Genomic DNA, 13,350 nt, shown 5'->3' with positions numbered 1-13,350 from the left:
GGGTCACGTCTCTATTTCAGAATAATTAATATGCGGAAAACACTAAAAGTTGATTGTCTTCCAATATTCTAGCATAATTAAAAAACTTTGACTTTGTAAGTACATATTATTAGTCCTAATGCCAGTATGAGTCTTCATAACTCCTGCTTTGAAATACTGAACTTTGAAATTTACCTGATGAAAGATAGTTTACAGTGGCACTCTGTCAGGATCATTCTGACTATAAGATCACTGTATTAATCTGAATCCTTCTGAAATGTGCTGTGAATGAATGCTGATGCAACTCACTGTGGGAAAGCTGCTAATAAAATGAATCTGTGACACATGCAACACGTTCACAGAGGAAGAGGACTCAAAGGGAGGACACGCAGAGGCTGTGTTGAAGTCAGAAATCCAAATCTTTATTAAAAAAAACAGGCGGCGGTTACAAACAGGAAGACAAGCAGTCCATCAAACAGTCTACAGGGTCAAACATTCAGAGAATTTAAACAGCAGTAAAAAATAACTGGACACTGAAAAACTTAAAGCAATGTGTGACGCAATAGAAGGAAGCAGTGTGTTACTGTGTTGTGTTGTTTGTTACGTTGTGATGTGTCATATCGTGTCGTGTTGTGTTATATGTAGTGCCGACGTAGGACAGTTTTTCCAATTTCATTGTACTACTGTACTATGTATGACTGTGCAATGACAATAAAGAGTTATCTTATCTTATCTTATATTCACTGAATTATCATCAATTACAAAAGAGAAAAATGACGATTTCTAAGGATTATTTTCTTAAATGCAGTTAGAGTGTGGCTGGTAAAGATGGAAACATACAGAATGTAAACTGTGTGAGTTTGGTGAACTTTGTTAGTAACAAATGAGGTAAAAAAAAAACAACCCCAAAACATACAAAACACAGAAAGAGGCTCTCAGTATTCATTAATAATTAGAAAGAAAAATTCTGGTCGTGGATTTTTACAGTCTTAGTTCCGCTCGCTGTCATCATTATAATCATCATGATAAATGGCGAGGTCCTGAGGTGGGTGGGGCTGTCTCTGTGATGTCACCATGAAGGAACAGCATCTGGCACGTGTTGGTGAAACATCCCAGTACACTGGTGTAGTTTCCTCTCCAGCTGTTTGACATGTGACACTTGAATAGTGTTAGGTCAGGTGACCACATGGTTTCTAAAGTAACTGACAGGAAGTAACCAGGCCGTCAGAAATGGATGGCATGTGTGTAGAGTTACTGGAGTTGGGTAACTCTACTTACCAAAAGCAGAAGCACACAGATGAAGGATCAGATGCTGAATGTTGCAGGAACATGCTCATGTGTGGTGGTCATTCAGTGCTGCTCCGGCAGGTTAGACAGTCCAAGACTGATATGCTGCCCATCTGAGAGTTTGAAAACACACATGGAAAGATTTATTTTGTGTTACAGTCAAAGTTGGATGTTCATTTTTGTCCTTTAAAAATGTTTGTGTATTTGAAAGCACTAACATTTAAGGATGACTTGGATTGTCTCCTTTAAAGGGGAGACAAGTGTATCCACTGATCTACGTCACTTTACCTGGATGATGACTCTTCTCCCCCTCACTCAGAAACACTCCTAATATAACCAAGCAAATAAATAATATTGAAGATTTACTTACATCATTACAAAAACATCAAAAACATCTCCCTTTGATTCTATTTCTCCATTCCTGCTGAACATCAGGCAACAAATATCTCAATAAATCACAGTAAAATGTAAAGCACATGTTTTCTCTGCTTTGTCTAACCTCTGCAGAGCCTCTGTCAAGAAAAACATAACTGTAAGCATAAAACAAATATACATTCATAACACGTCACTGGACAAACCTCGGTCAGTTGATTTCCTCTGTGCAGTGCAGATGAGCATCAGTCAGCAAGTGACTCTGCTGGTTCTTCTGAGGAAACACCACCGTCTCTCCACACCGTCACCATCTGTGAGCACAAACTGCTGCTCTGCCAGCATGTAGGAATCACATATCACACACACAGGGGTGAAGAAACATCAGAGCTCAACTTTGGATACTTTAGATCTAAACAGATCAAAGTAGCTCTTAGTTTCAACAATCAGTGAGCAGACAAACAATGATACCAAACTGATTCTGTATGAATACAATATGGTATTTTCAATACAGGTGTCAAATTAATTTATTAAAACTAATACAGATATATGTATATTTTTTTTGATAAATTAGTTTGCTAAATTATAAGAATATATATTTTTTTTCATTTAACAATTGCAACTAAAAGAAATTAAATATTGAACAAAAATATATTGTCACATTCTTTGCATGCTCAGCATGCTGAAAGACTTGAAGTTGCTACAGATTTTAAGAAGTGATAATTATAGGGAAGAAACTTCTCTTTTTCATCCGTTTAATCAAACATTTGATGCCTCAGCTGTCTCAGTCTATAGCGTTCTGCAACTACAACTAACCTGAGGCTTGGATTTGGCTGCAGGTGCCCCTGTACATCCTTCTCAGCAGCACACATGTGGGTACCATTTAATCCCACTTCTTCCTGAGCTTTGCTTCATCACAAGACCAAAGGTGGCATCCCGTGTCACAGTCTTATCATCATCCAGAAGAAACATTTGAAGAAACATTTACGCGCCTCCTGGTTTTGTTTTCTGATCCTGCGAAAAGACTGAGGACAACAAAGCCCAGAGAACACGAGATACACAACATCCAACATTCAGACTCAACAGCCTCCATAAATGAAGAGCACCAGGTTGGTTCAGTTATAGTAGATATGAGCATACTTCACATTACTGGGTATGAATAATAATGAGGAGGCAAACTTTGACGATGCAGAGCATGATGTCCCATCATCAGACTGTAAACAAACATCCACCAGGCTTCTTTGTTGCCAAAATTGATGATTCTCCTATCAGGGATCAGTAGCGTGTATTAACCTGTGGTACAAGCAGCAGTCACTGAAATATTACTGTTTCAGATAAGAAATCTAGGACATAAAAGCCAGAGTGGGAGGGATCTCTGCAAACTGACTTAGGTCTGCAAGTGTGAAGCTCAACAAAAATCTGACTCTCCAGTCACAGACAAACAAAAACTCCAGCTGGGAGATAGAAAATGCTGTCTGGAGGAGCCCCCTGGTCTGTCATCCTGCCCCCCCCCCACCCCAGTAAGGGGGACTCCCCACAACTATGTATGCATACATGTTTTCAGTTCATTCCAGACTTCCTGATGCATTTTAATCAGTTATCACTGCCTTGTTATTACATTCCTGCTTATTACACAGAAAGTGTCAGAGGTGCTCTGGCCCTTTATTGTCATTTTACATGTACAACGAAATTATGAGTGCTCCATAGCAACTGTGGGGGTATAAGATATAAATAGTAAAACAGCAGGAATAAATAACAAACAGGAGAAATATATACAATCAAGCAAAATATATGAAAGTTACTGAGACCATGGGTCAGATTGGTGAGGTGAGTGGGCAGGGGTGGAGCGTAAGAGGATAGGGTTTGTTAACAGCCTGAATGGCCCAGGCGAACAAGCTGTTTGTGAGGTAAAGACCCTACATTAATAGAGAGAAAACACTGAAAACCCCAACATGATATGACTCCCTATGAGAATGTGCTTTGGCAACAATGGGAAAGAAAAACTTCAATTTATCAGGAAGAACCCTCGTGAAGAACCAGGCTCAGGGAGGAGGAGCCATCTTTCGCTCTACATTATTATATTCCTTTCTTCTGGTATTATTAATAATATTGTTGTTGTTGATTTTGTTGCTGTTGTTTTTGTTTTTGCACTCATTACAAAACTTAAATAACCACGTGAGGTTATATGCATATTCACTTCTGTAAACACTAGCTAGTCATTTTATTGGAGGGGTCATTCACAAACAAAAAGAACAGAAACATCCTTGCTTATGATGTTTCTGTTCCATTATGATCTCTCTGTTTGTAGAAAAGTTCAGTTCTCTGTAATGTAATGTTTTTGGTAAATTATTCCTGTCTGTGTGTGTGTGTGTGTGTAGTCAATCCATATGCTGGCCATTATTTTAACTACGCTACGGCAGCTTCTCTGTACTGTCATAGAGCTAAATTGTGCCTAGTTTTGCCTGTAGGTGTTCTTTTTTTGTTTGTTTTTGTTTTAGTTTACAGCTAAAAAAAAGAAAATACCTTAGTGGTTAATAACCAAAGTAATATGCTTACTTTCTTGCTGAAAGTAAGATGTGAAGATGGCTATCAGCCTAAAATCTGTGTGTTATACAGGCCTCTTCATTGTTATTATTATTTATATAGCACCAAATCACAACAACAGTAGCCTCAAGGTGCTTTACAGGGAGTGCAGAATTATTAGGCAAATGAGTATTTTGTCCACATCATCCTCTTCATGCATGTTGTCTTACTCCAAGCTGTATAGGCTCGAAAGCCTACTACCAATTAAGCATATTAGGCGATGTGCATCTCTGTAATGAGAAGGGGTGTGGTCTAATGACATCAACACCCTATATCAGGTGTGCATAATTATTATGCAACGTCCTTTCTTTTGGCAAAATGGGTCAAAAGAAGGACTTGACAGGCTCAGAAAAGTCAAAAATAGTGAGATATCTTGCAGAGGGATGCAGCAGTCTCAAAATTGCAAAGCTTCTGAAGCGTGATCATCGAACAATCAAGCGTTTCATTCAAAATAGTCAACAGGGTCGCAAGAAGCGTGTGGAAAAACCAAGGCGCAAAATAACTGCCCATGAACTGAGAAAAGTCAAGCGTGCAGCTGCCAAGATGCCACTTGCCACCAGTTTGGCCATATTTCAGAGCTGCAACATCACTGGAGTGCCCAAAAGCACAAGGTGTGCAATACTCAGAGACATGGCCAAGGTAAGAAAGGCTGAAAGACGACCACCACTGAACAAGACACACAAGCTGAAACGTCAAGACTGGGCCAAGAAATATCACAAGACTGGTTTTTCTAAGGTTTTATGGACTGATGAAATGAGAGTGAGTCTTGATGGGCCAGATGGATGGGCCGTGGCTGGATTGGTAAAGGGCAGAGAGCTCCAGTCCGACTCAGACGCCAGCAAGGTGGAGGTGGAGTACTGATTTTCATGATTTTCATGCAGGACAATGCTCCATCACACGCGTCCAAGTACTCCACAGCGTGGCTGGCAAGAAAGGGTATAAAAGAAGAAAAACTAATGACATGGCCACCTTGTTCACCTGATCTGAACCCCATTGAGAACCTGTGGTCCATCATCAAATGTGAGATTTACAAGGAGGGAAAACAGTACACCTCTCTGAACAGTGTCTGGGAGGCTGTGGTTGCTGCTGCACGCAATGTTGATGGTGAACAGATCAAAACACTGACAGGATCCATGGATGGCAGGCTTTTGAGTGTCCTTGCAAAGAAAGGTGGCTATATTGGTCGCTGATTTGTTTTTGTTTTGTTTTTGAATGTCAGAAATGTATATTTGTGAATGTGGAGATGTTATATTGGTGTCACTGGTAAAAATAAATAATTGAAATGGGTATATATATGTTTTTTGTTAAGTTGCCTAATAATTATGCACAGTAATAGTCACCTGCACACACAGATATCCCCTTAAATAGCTAAAACTAAAAACAAACTAAAAACTACTTCCAAAAACATTCAGCTTTGATATTAATGAGTTTTTTGGGTTCATTGAGAACATGGTTGTTGTTCAATAATAAAATTATTCCTCAAAAATACAACTTGCCTAATAATTCTGCACTCCCTGTATATCATAAGGTAAAGACCCTACAATAATAATTCACTAAATTCTACAGTACATTTTTAAGGTAAGCTTTAAAAAAGAAGTATCCATCCAAATAGTCAGCCATCTTTATGAATCTGAAAAAGTTGATTCTGTTTTTCTGGACAGAGAGTTATCAGTGAGAGAAATGTTTTGTCACTTATCCAAGAGATGTCCTTAGTTTGAGTTTGAGCTGCCTAACAATGAGTTGAGGATTAAATCTCAGGATGTACCACAATTCACTGATCACATCAATTTGGTGGACAAAGACATCAAATTCACCAGGCAGGATATGAAATGATATGTTAGCTTTAGACTCTGAGATTTCCATCAGTAATGGGGGACATTTAAAAGTTGATGTGTACCATAAACCAACACATACGGATCAGTATTTAAGGTTCGACTCTCATCATCCACTACAGCACGAACTGGGTGTCATCAGGACACTACAACACCAAGAGAACACCATCCCCACAGATACAGCGGTCAGGGATGCAGAGGGACATCATATCAAGAAGGCCCTGAGTAAATGTGGTTATCCAAGCTGGACATTTGTCAAAGTTGGGAAGGCACCTAAAGAAAGCTCCAGGTGACCAGGGAGAGAAGAAGCACAACTGTTGCCTAAGCGGAAACCCTTAGTAATCCCTTATGTGCCAGGAGTATCAGAACAGCTGAGAAGCATTTTCTCTAAACACTGCTTCTCTGTGAATTTCTAACACCAAAGCATGCTGCGCCAAAAATTGGTCCACCCCAAGAATTAGCTCTGCCCAGCACAAACAGAATAATATAGTGTACACTGTTAAGTGCCAGGATAATTGCTATGATTTACACATCATGGCAATTATGGCAATTAATTATTTGGCTAAGCGCATGGCAAAACACAGAAGAGCTAACTCGTCAGGCCAGGACTCTGCAGTCTATTCACAATTACAGGCCAGTGGACACTCTTTCAATGATAAGGATGTACACATTCTGGACAGGAAGGAATGCTGGTTTGAGCGGGAAACCTGCAGTCAGCGGAGACTGAAGAAGTCGCTTGGATAAGTGACAAAACATTTCTCCCTCTGAAAACACGTCCAGATGAACAGAATCAACCTTTTGGGATTTGCTTAGCTGGATGATTGAGCATGCATCATGACTTCCTTAATGAGTATTGAATATTGAGTAAATGAAGTCAAACAGCTCAAATGAATTTATACTGCTGACTTTTAGAACCCTATGTTCAGTATAGTTACTGTACTCTGAATTTTTTAAGGCTGCAATAAACTGTCAGAATACATATATAATAAAAGGGATATGTCAAAATTTAATTATATAATCCAGTATTTCAGCTTTATAAAGTATCTGTTCCCTGAAAACATTTACAACTGTGACAGTCAACTTTTTTATCACTGTGATCTTACTTGGACGTTATATTTGTTGTATAAATGCATATTTAATGGTATACCTGTGAATTATATATGAATTATATATAAATTTTAATGATTTGTAATGTAATTGATTTGTTTTGTTTTGTTAAAAAAAATCAAATGAATAATTAAAGAAACAGAAACACATTAACTAGTGTTCTGCAACAACCATCTGAATGAACAAACCAAAAAAAAATACCTGGCCAATCCCGCGCTGGTCATTGCGACATGGAACGTCACCTCATCGGTGTGGAAGGTGCCTGAGGTAATACGTGAGCTTGGGATATGCCGGATAGATATGATGGAGCTCACCACAATGCAGCGCTTGAGCTTTGGAATCAGTCTCCTCAAGAGGAGCTGGACTTTGTTCCAATGTAGAGTTGCACTTGGTGAGAGGCAGCAGGCACGAGTGGATATTCAATTCAATTCAATTCAATTGATTTTTATTTATACAGCACTAAATTACAACAGTCGCTTCAAGGTGCTTTATATTGTAAGGTAGACCCTACAATAATAATAATAATATATAGAGAGAAAAACCCAACAGTCATATGACCCCCTATGAGCAAGACCTATGGGGACAGTGGAAAGGAAAAACTCTCTGAGAGTTTTTCAGAGTTTTTCAGAGACCAGCCATTTGGCTTTTCTACCTATAAAACCCGGAGAGTTGCCAAATGGCTGGTAGGCTTTTAGCTAAGCTTTAGCTTCAGCCAAGTGGAAGCTAAATTGGCTAGTCATTCATATGTATATTAGGTCGTTACCTGGGAATTCTGGAGGGAGGGGAGTGGGGGTGTGTGATTGAGGGCGTGGGGGAGCTGCTAAAAGCTGTGCACTTCCTTTTGTGTTTCATCTTGATGCATTCTCAATCATCCAGGGAAATAAATCTCCAAAAGTCACCAACTTGGAGTGTTTCAGTTTGCCATCTTAGGGAGAAATCAACACACATGGGTGTATGTCCTTTGTTGCTGCGATTTATTGATAAAAACAGTACAAAAAACCAACCATTTGTACACATATTTACAAATAATAATAAAAAGTGAGTGAGTACATTTCAACATTTTCAGCAATCACTCACAATCCTGGCACTGCCATGGTATCTGTAGTCTGCATTTACCACATGTGTATCTGTTGCAGTGAACACATCGCACAGTGGCATGATTGTTCTTGCATTTGTGTGTTTGTGTCCCAAACTTGTCAGGTTTACTTGCAATATACTGCAGGAAACAGCACTGAGTCTTTGATGGGAAAAGCTGTTCATCAACGGTAATATGTAGACCAGGGTTGTAGCACGTGATGCAGTTGGTGACAAATGATCCCCACACACTGGAAATTGCAGCGAACTTTGCTCGATCACTGCGGGTGGACTTTTCATCAAAGCGTAGGTGTTGCATGATGTCTTGGAAGCGGTTTCGTGCCATAGTTCCAATTATCTGTGGGTTTCCCAGGTTTGCTGACCAGCAGTCATTTAGAGATGGAACCCTGGTAACCCCCCGCAAGATGCATGGCCAGACTAGACTGTCAAAAGATACATGCGAAAAATAAAAAGTAATATTAACTGGCACCATAGAAAAATCGTGAACTGGTTCTTGTAGAAAACCGGTACCCAGCATCCAATTTTTTGAATTTGCTAGTCTGCTTGTTTATCCATCCGATTTCAGGTTGTGTGCCAGAGGAGGGAAATGGCATTGCAGTATATAGTGTGGATATGGACATAACTTTTATTTTTATTGCACAACACCGCGATGGTAAAGTGGAGGAATTAATTTTTCTTGGTGTAATTAACATACTGCATTACTTTTAGGGAAACGCATTCAGTGTAATGTGTGTAATAATTACTTTTTCTGAGTAGAGATCCGAACACTGATCACAACAAACATGCAACAACATTGTATCAATGTAATGTCTTTCGTATGCAGCTTAGCAATGGTGGTCATTGTCAAAGTGAATCAATGAGGAATCGAATCAGTAAGTGATATCAATAATAGAATCATAATTACTAAATTCTTATCCATTCCCATTCCTTGTTCACAGTACTCAAATGGACTCCACAGTCACCAGATCTCAATCCAGTAGAGCACCTTAGATGGGAAATGTGCATCATGGATATTCGCTGACAAATCTACTGCAACAGAGTAATGCTATCATGTCAAAGTCTAAGGAATCTTTCCATCATCTTGCTGAAAATTAAGGCAGTTCTGAAGGCACAAAGCCCGTAAATATGTGTACAAATGGTTGGTTTTTTGTACTGTTTTTATCAATAAATCGCAGCAACAAAGGACATACACCCATGTGTGTTGATTTCTCCCTAAGATGGCAAACTGAAACACTCCAAGTTGGTGACTTTTGGAGATTTATTTCCCTGGATGATTGAGAATGCATCAAGATGAAACACAAAAGGAAGTGCACAGCTTTTAGCAGCTCCCCCACGCCCTCAATCACACACCCCCACTCCCCTCCCTCCAGAATTCCCAGGTAACGACCTAATATACATATGAATGACTAGCCAATTTAGCTTCCACTTGGCTGAAGCTAAAGCTTAGCTAAAAGCCTACCAGCCATTTGGCTGCTCTCGGGTTTTATAGGTAGAAAGGTAGAAGCCTGGCTTTGCAGGTGTTAACAGGAAGAAACCTCTGGCAGATTCAGGCTAAGGGAGGGGCGGGGCCATCTGCTGATTATTTAACACCTTGTATGTGAAGAGCAGGATTCTGAATTCTGGATTTAACAGGGAGCCAATGAAGGGAAGCCAATATAGGAGAAATCTGCTCTCTCTTTCTAGTCCCTGTCAGTACTCTTGCTGCACCATTTTGTATTAACTGAAGGCTTTTCAGGGAGTTTTCAGGACATCCTGATAATAATGAATTATACTCGTCCAACCTAGAAGTAATAAATATATGAACTAGTTGTTCAGCGTCACTCTGAGACAGGATATTAGTGTCAGGGTTTCTGGGTCTTTGACCCAGTATTCTTAGTTCATGTTCACTGTTTATATTCTGTCTGCTTCACCTCCTGTTTTATTGTGTTAGCCTTGGTCTGTGTGCATTATGTTCAGTCCTCTTCCCATTATCATTAGTTCATTATGTTCAGCTGTGTACTCACCGGTCTCTCATTATCATCATTATCACCAGTCTGTGTATTTAAGCCCTCTGTTCTACCCATTCAATGTCGGGTCATTAATGATGTATGTCTGATGTCAATGTCGTCTGTATGTCCAGTCAGTCAGTCCTTTGTTCATTCGGTCAGCCAGCCATTTCCTCCCTCTGTACCGTTTGCTCACTCCTTCGGCAATAAACATCCACCTTCACCTACCTGCCTGTGAGTCCAGCGTTTGGGTCCTCCTTCTCTCATCCACGACACTACCCTTGACAGAATGACCCGACCACGCGTTGTGGACCCAGCGGACCCTGAACTTTTCGAGCGGCAGGAGGCAGCGCTCCTTCGCTGGACGGAGGGGCTTCGGGGAAAACAGCGGCTCTTCGCGGAGAGAGAGCACGTCTTCGAGGGGACTCGCCTGGCTCTGGGCGGGCCTCGGAGACGCCACGTTCCCCCACCTGCTGCCTCAGCTGCACCGGAGCATTCTCCGCGGAGAGTGGGCGTCACAGCCCAAGCTTCGGCCGCTCGCTCTCCCGCCGCTTCGCTCCTCGCTCGCCCGCCAGCCTTTTCACTCTCCAGCCTTTCCGCCTCGCCACGGCACAGCGGCTACACCTCCCATCTCGGCTCAGCGGAGGCTACCGCGCCAGAGGCTCAGCCGTTTACCCGGCCCGCTTCCCCTTCCCGGGGAAAGCGGCGCACACGCCGCCATAAAACGGACTCTGTTCAGCAACTCCCGGTGGTGAGTTCCAGTGACTGTTTTCCACACCCCTCATCTAATTATCCACTTAAAACACACAACAGACTCTTTTCTGATTCATGGGGAGTTTCCCTCCTTGAGGATGATGTGGACTGGGAAGATTTTTTTCTGCTCTGGCTCCCCAAAGACTGTTCAGTCAAAAACTGTAAATAGTGGTGGCAGAAAGACCAGAATACAACCCGATAGACCTGTCAGTGTCACTCACCCAGTTGTTATTTCCACTCCTATCAGTCAGCCTACACCCACTCCAGTGCCAGCTCCCAGAAGGAGGGCAGCTGCGACCCAGTCTACCTCCACACCCGCTCCTGTTTCTCGGGTGGGGGTGACTGGTGTCCAGCCACCTTCTGTGCCTGTCCCAGCGCCCAGGCTGAGGGCAGCCAGAACCCAGCCTGACCTCCCTGGAGGCTTGGAAGAGCTAACCGGTCCACCTACTACTTCACCCTTTCATCCACCTCCTGATCCAGCTTTTCACGCCCTCGCAGTATCACTGGTTAGACTAGCTGAGGTGTCCCCTGCTCATGCACCAGCTTTATTAGCCCAGGCCGTAGCTTTATCTCCCTGTCTAGCCCAGTCTGTAGCTCAGCCGTCAGCCACACCAACCTCAGCTCCGTTGTCAGCCACGCCTGCCTCTGTTCCTCCCTTAGCATCTCCACTCCAGTCAGTTCCCTCACCTGCTGTTCAGCTTTCCCTCCAGTCAGTTCACTCTCCTGCTGTTCAGCTTTCCCTCCAGTCAGTTCACTCTCCTGCTGTTCAGCTTTCCCTCCAGTCAGTTCACTCTCCTGCTGTTCAGCTTTCCCTCCAGTCAGTTCACTCTCCTGCTGTCCTCCAGTCACCTCCTGTAGCTCAGTCTCCTCCTGTCCTCCAGTCACCTCCTGTAGCTCAGTCTCCTCCTGTCCTCCAGTCACCTCCTGTAGCTCAGTCTCCTCCTGTCCTCCAGTCACCTCCTGTAGCTCAGTCTCCTCCTGTCCTCCAGTCACCTCCTGTAGCTCAGTCTCCTCCTGTCCTCCAGTCACCTCCTGTAGCTCAGTCTCCTCCTGTCCTCCAGTCACCTCCTGTAGCTCAGTCTCCTCCTGTCCTCCAGTCACCTCCTGTAGCTCAGTCTCCTCCTGTCCTCCAGTCGCCTCCTGTAGCTCAGTCTCCTCCTGTCCTCCAGTCGCCTCCTGTAGCTCAGTCTCCTCCTGTCCTCCAGTCGCCTCCTGTAGCTCAGTCTCCTCCTGTCCTCCAGTCGCCTCCTGTAGCTCAGTCTCCTCCTGTCCTCCAGTCGCCTCCTGTAGCTCAGTCTCCTCCTGTCCTCCAGTCGCCTCCTGTAGCTCAGTCTCCTCCTGTCCTCCAGTCGCCTCCTGTAGCTCAGTCTCCTCCTGTCCTCCAGTCGCCTCCTGTAGCTCAGTCTCCTCCTGTCCTCCAGTCGCCTCCTGTAGCTCAGTCTCCTCCTGTCCTCCAGTCGCCTCCTGTAGCTCAGTCTCCTCCTGTCCTCCAGTCGCCTCCTGTAGCTCAGTCTCCTCCTGTCCTCCAGTCGCCTCCTGTAGCTCAGTCTCCTCCTGTCCTCCAGTCGCCCGTACACCATCCTGTTCGGTTCCCGGACCTGCAGCCACAGCACCCAGAGCCAGCTGTGAGCTCTCCTGCTCCTCAGCCAGGGGTTTCCGCACCCGCTGGCCCGGCCGCTCCTCAGCCAGGGGTTTCCGCACCCGCTGGCCCGGCCTGTCTCCAGCCAGAGGCTTCAACTTCGACTGGCCCGGCCTCAGCTGCACCCACGCCCGGCCCGGCCTCAGCTGCACCCACGCCCGGCCCGGCCTCAGCTGCACCCACGCCCGGCCCGGCCTCAGAGCCTTCGTCTGCTGCAGCCTCAGCCTGTGCTTCGCCTGGTCCCGCCTTGACTGGTCCCGCCTCGACTGGTCCCGTGCCCACCGGGCCTCGGCCAGTACGCCTGACACTGGAGAGCCGCCGCCGTCGCCTTCCGCACGGCCGGCCCCCGGACCGCCATCGCCTGGGTGGCCGCCGTCGCCTTCCGCACGGCCGGCCCCCGGACCCCCTTCGCCTGGGTGGCCGCCGTCGCCGCCGTTGCCGTCCGCACGGTCGGCCTCCCGAACTGTGTCCACGTCGCCGCCGTTGCCGTCCGCACGGTCGGCCCCCTGAACTGTCTCGTCTCGACCGCCGCAGCCGCCCACCGGACCGGCTCAGTGGTCACTGCTGCCTTCCACGTGGCCGCCCTCCTGAACTGTCTCTGTGTGGACTCCGTCCCTCCGTCCTGGGCCCCCTCCGCCCGCCCTGTTCTGGTTTTTCGTTCTTTTGGCCGTCGGGTGCCGGCCTTAGCGGGGGGGGTACTGTCAGGGTTTCTGGGTCTTTG

At 44.7% G+C, this 13,350-nt stretch overlaps 1 long non-coding RNA gene across 4 annotated transcripts; it reads right to left on the bottom strand.

The window, feature by feature from the left end:
- Positions 1 to 379: 379 nt before the first annotated feature.
- Positions 380 to 3,107, bottom strand: LOC146684952 (uncharacterized). 4 transcript variants are annotated; one of them, XR_014917272.1, is made up of 6 exons: positions 3,023 to 3,107; positions 2,452 to 2,928; positions 1,845 to 1,965; positions 1,555 to 1,593; positions 1,258 to 1,379; positions 380 to 1,181 (listed from the first exon to the last, which is right to left on the bottom strand). It is a non-coding gene; the product is annotated as an uncharacterized LOC146684952 (long non-coding RNA). The 4 variants fall into 4 exon arrangements; XR_014917271.1 differs by having other exon boundaries at positions 1,845 to 1,970; positions 2,452 to 3,107; XR_014917269.1 differs by having other exon boundaries at positions 2,452 to 3,107.
- Between the last annotated feature and the right edge of the window lie 10,243 nt (positions 3,108 to 13,350).

Source organism: Copadichromis virginalis, linkage group LG20 (assembly GCF_057382275.1).
Source record: "Copadichromis virginalis isolate Kocher_CV1m ecotype Utaka linkage group LG20, C_Virginalis_male_GT1.1, whole genome shotgun sequence".
NCBI classification, from domain to species: domain Eukaryota; kingdom Metazoa; phylum Chordata; class Actinopteri; order Cichliformes; family Cichlidae; genus Copadichromis; species Copadichromis virginalis.
This window is presented reverse-complemented; position numbering and strand designations above follow the sequence as displayed.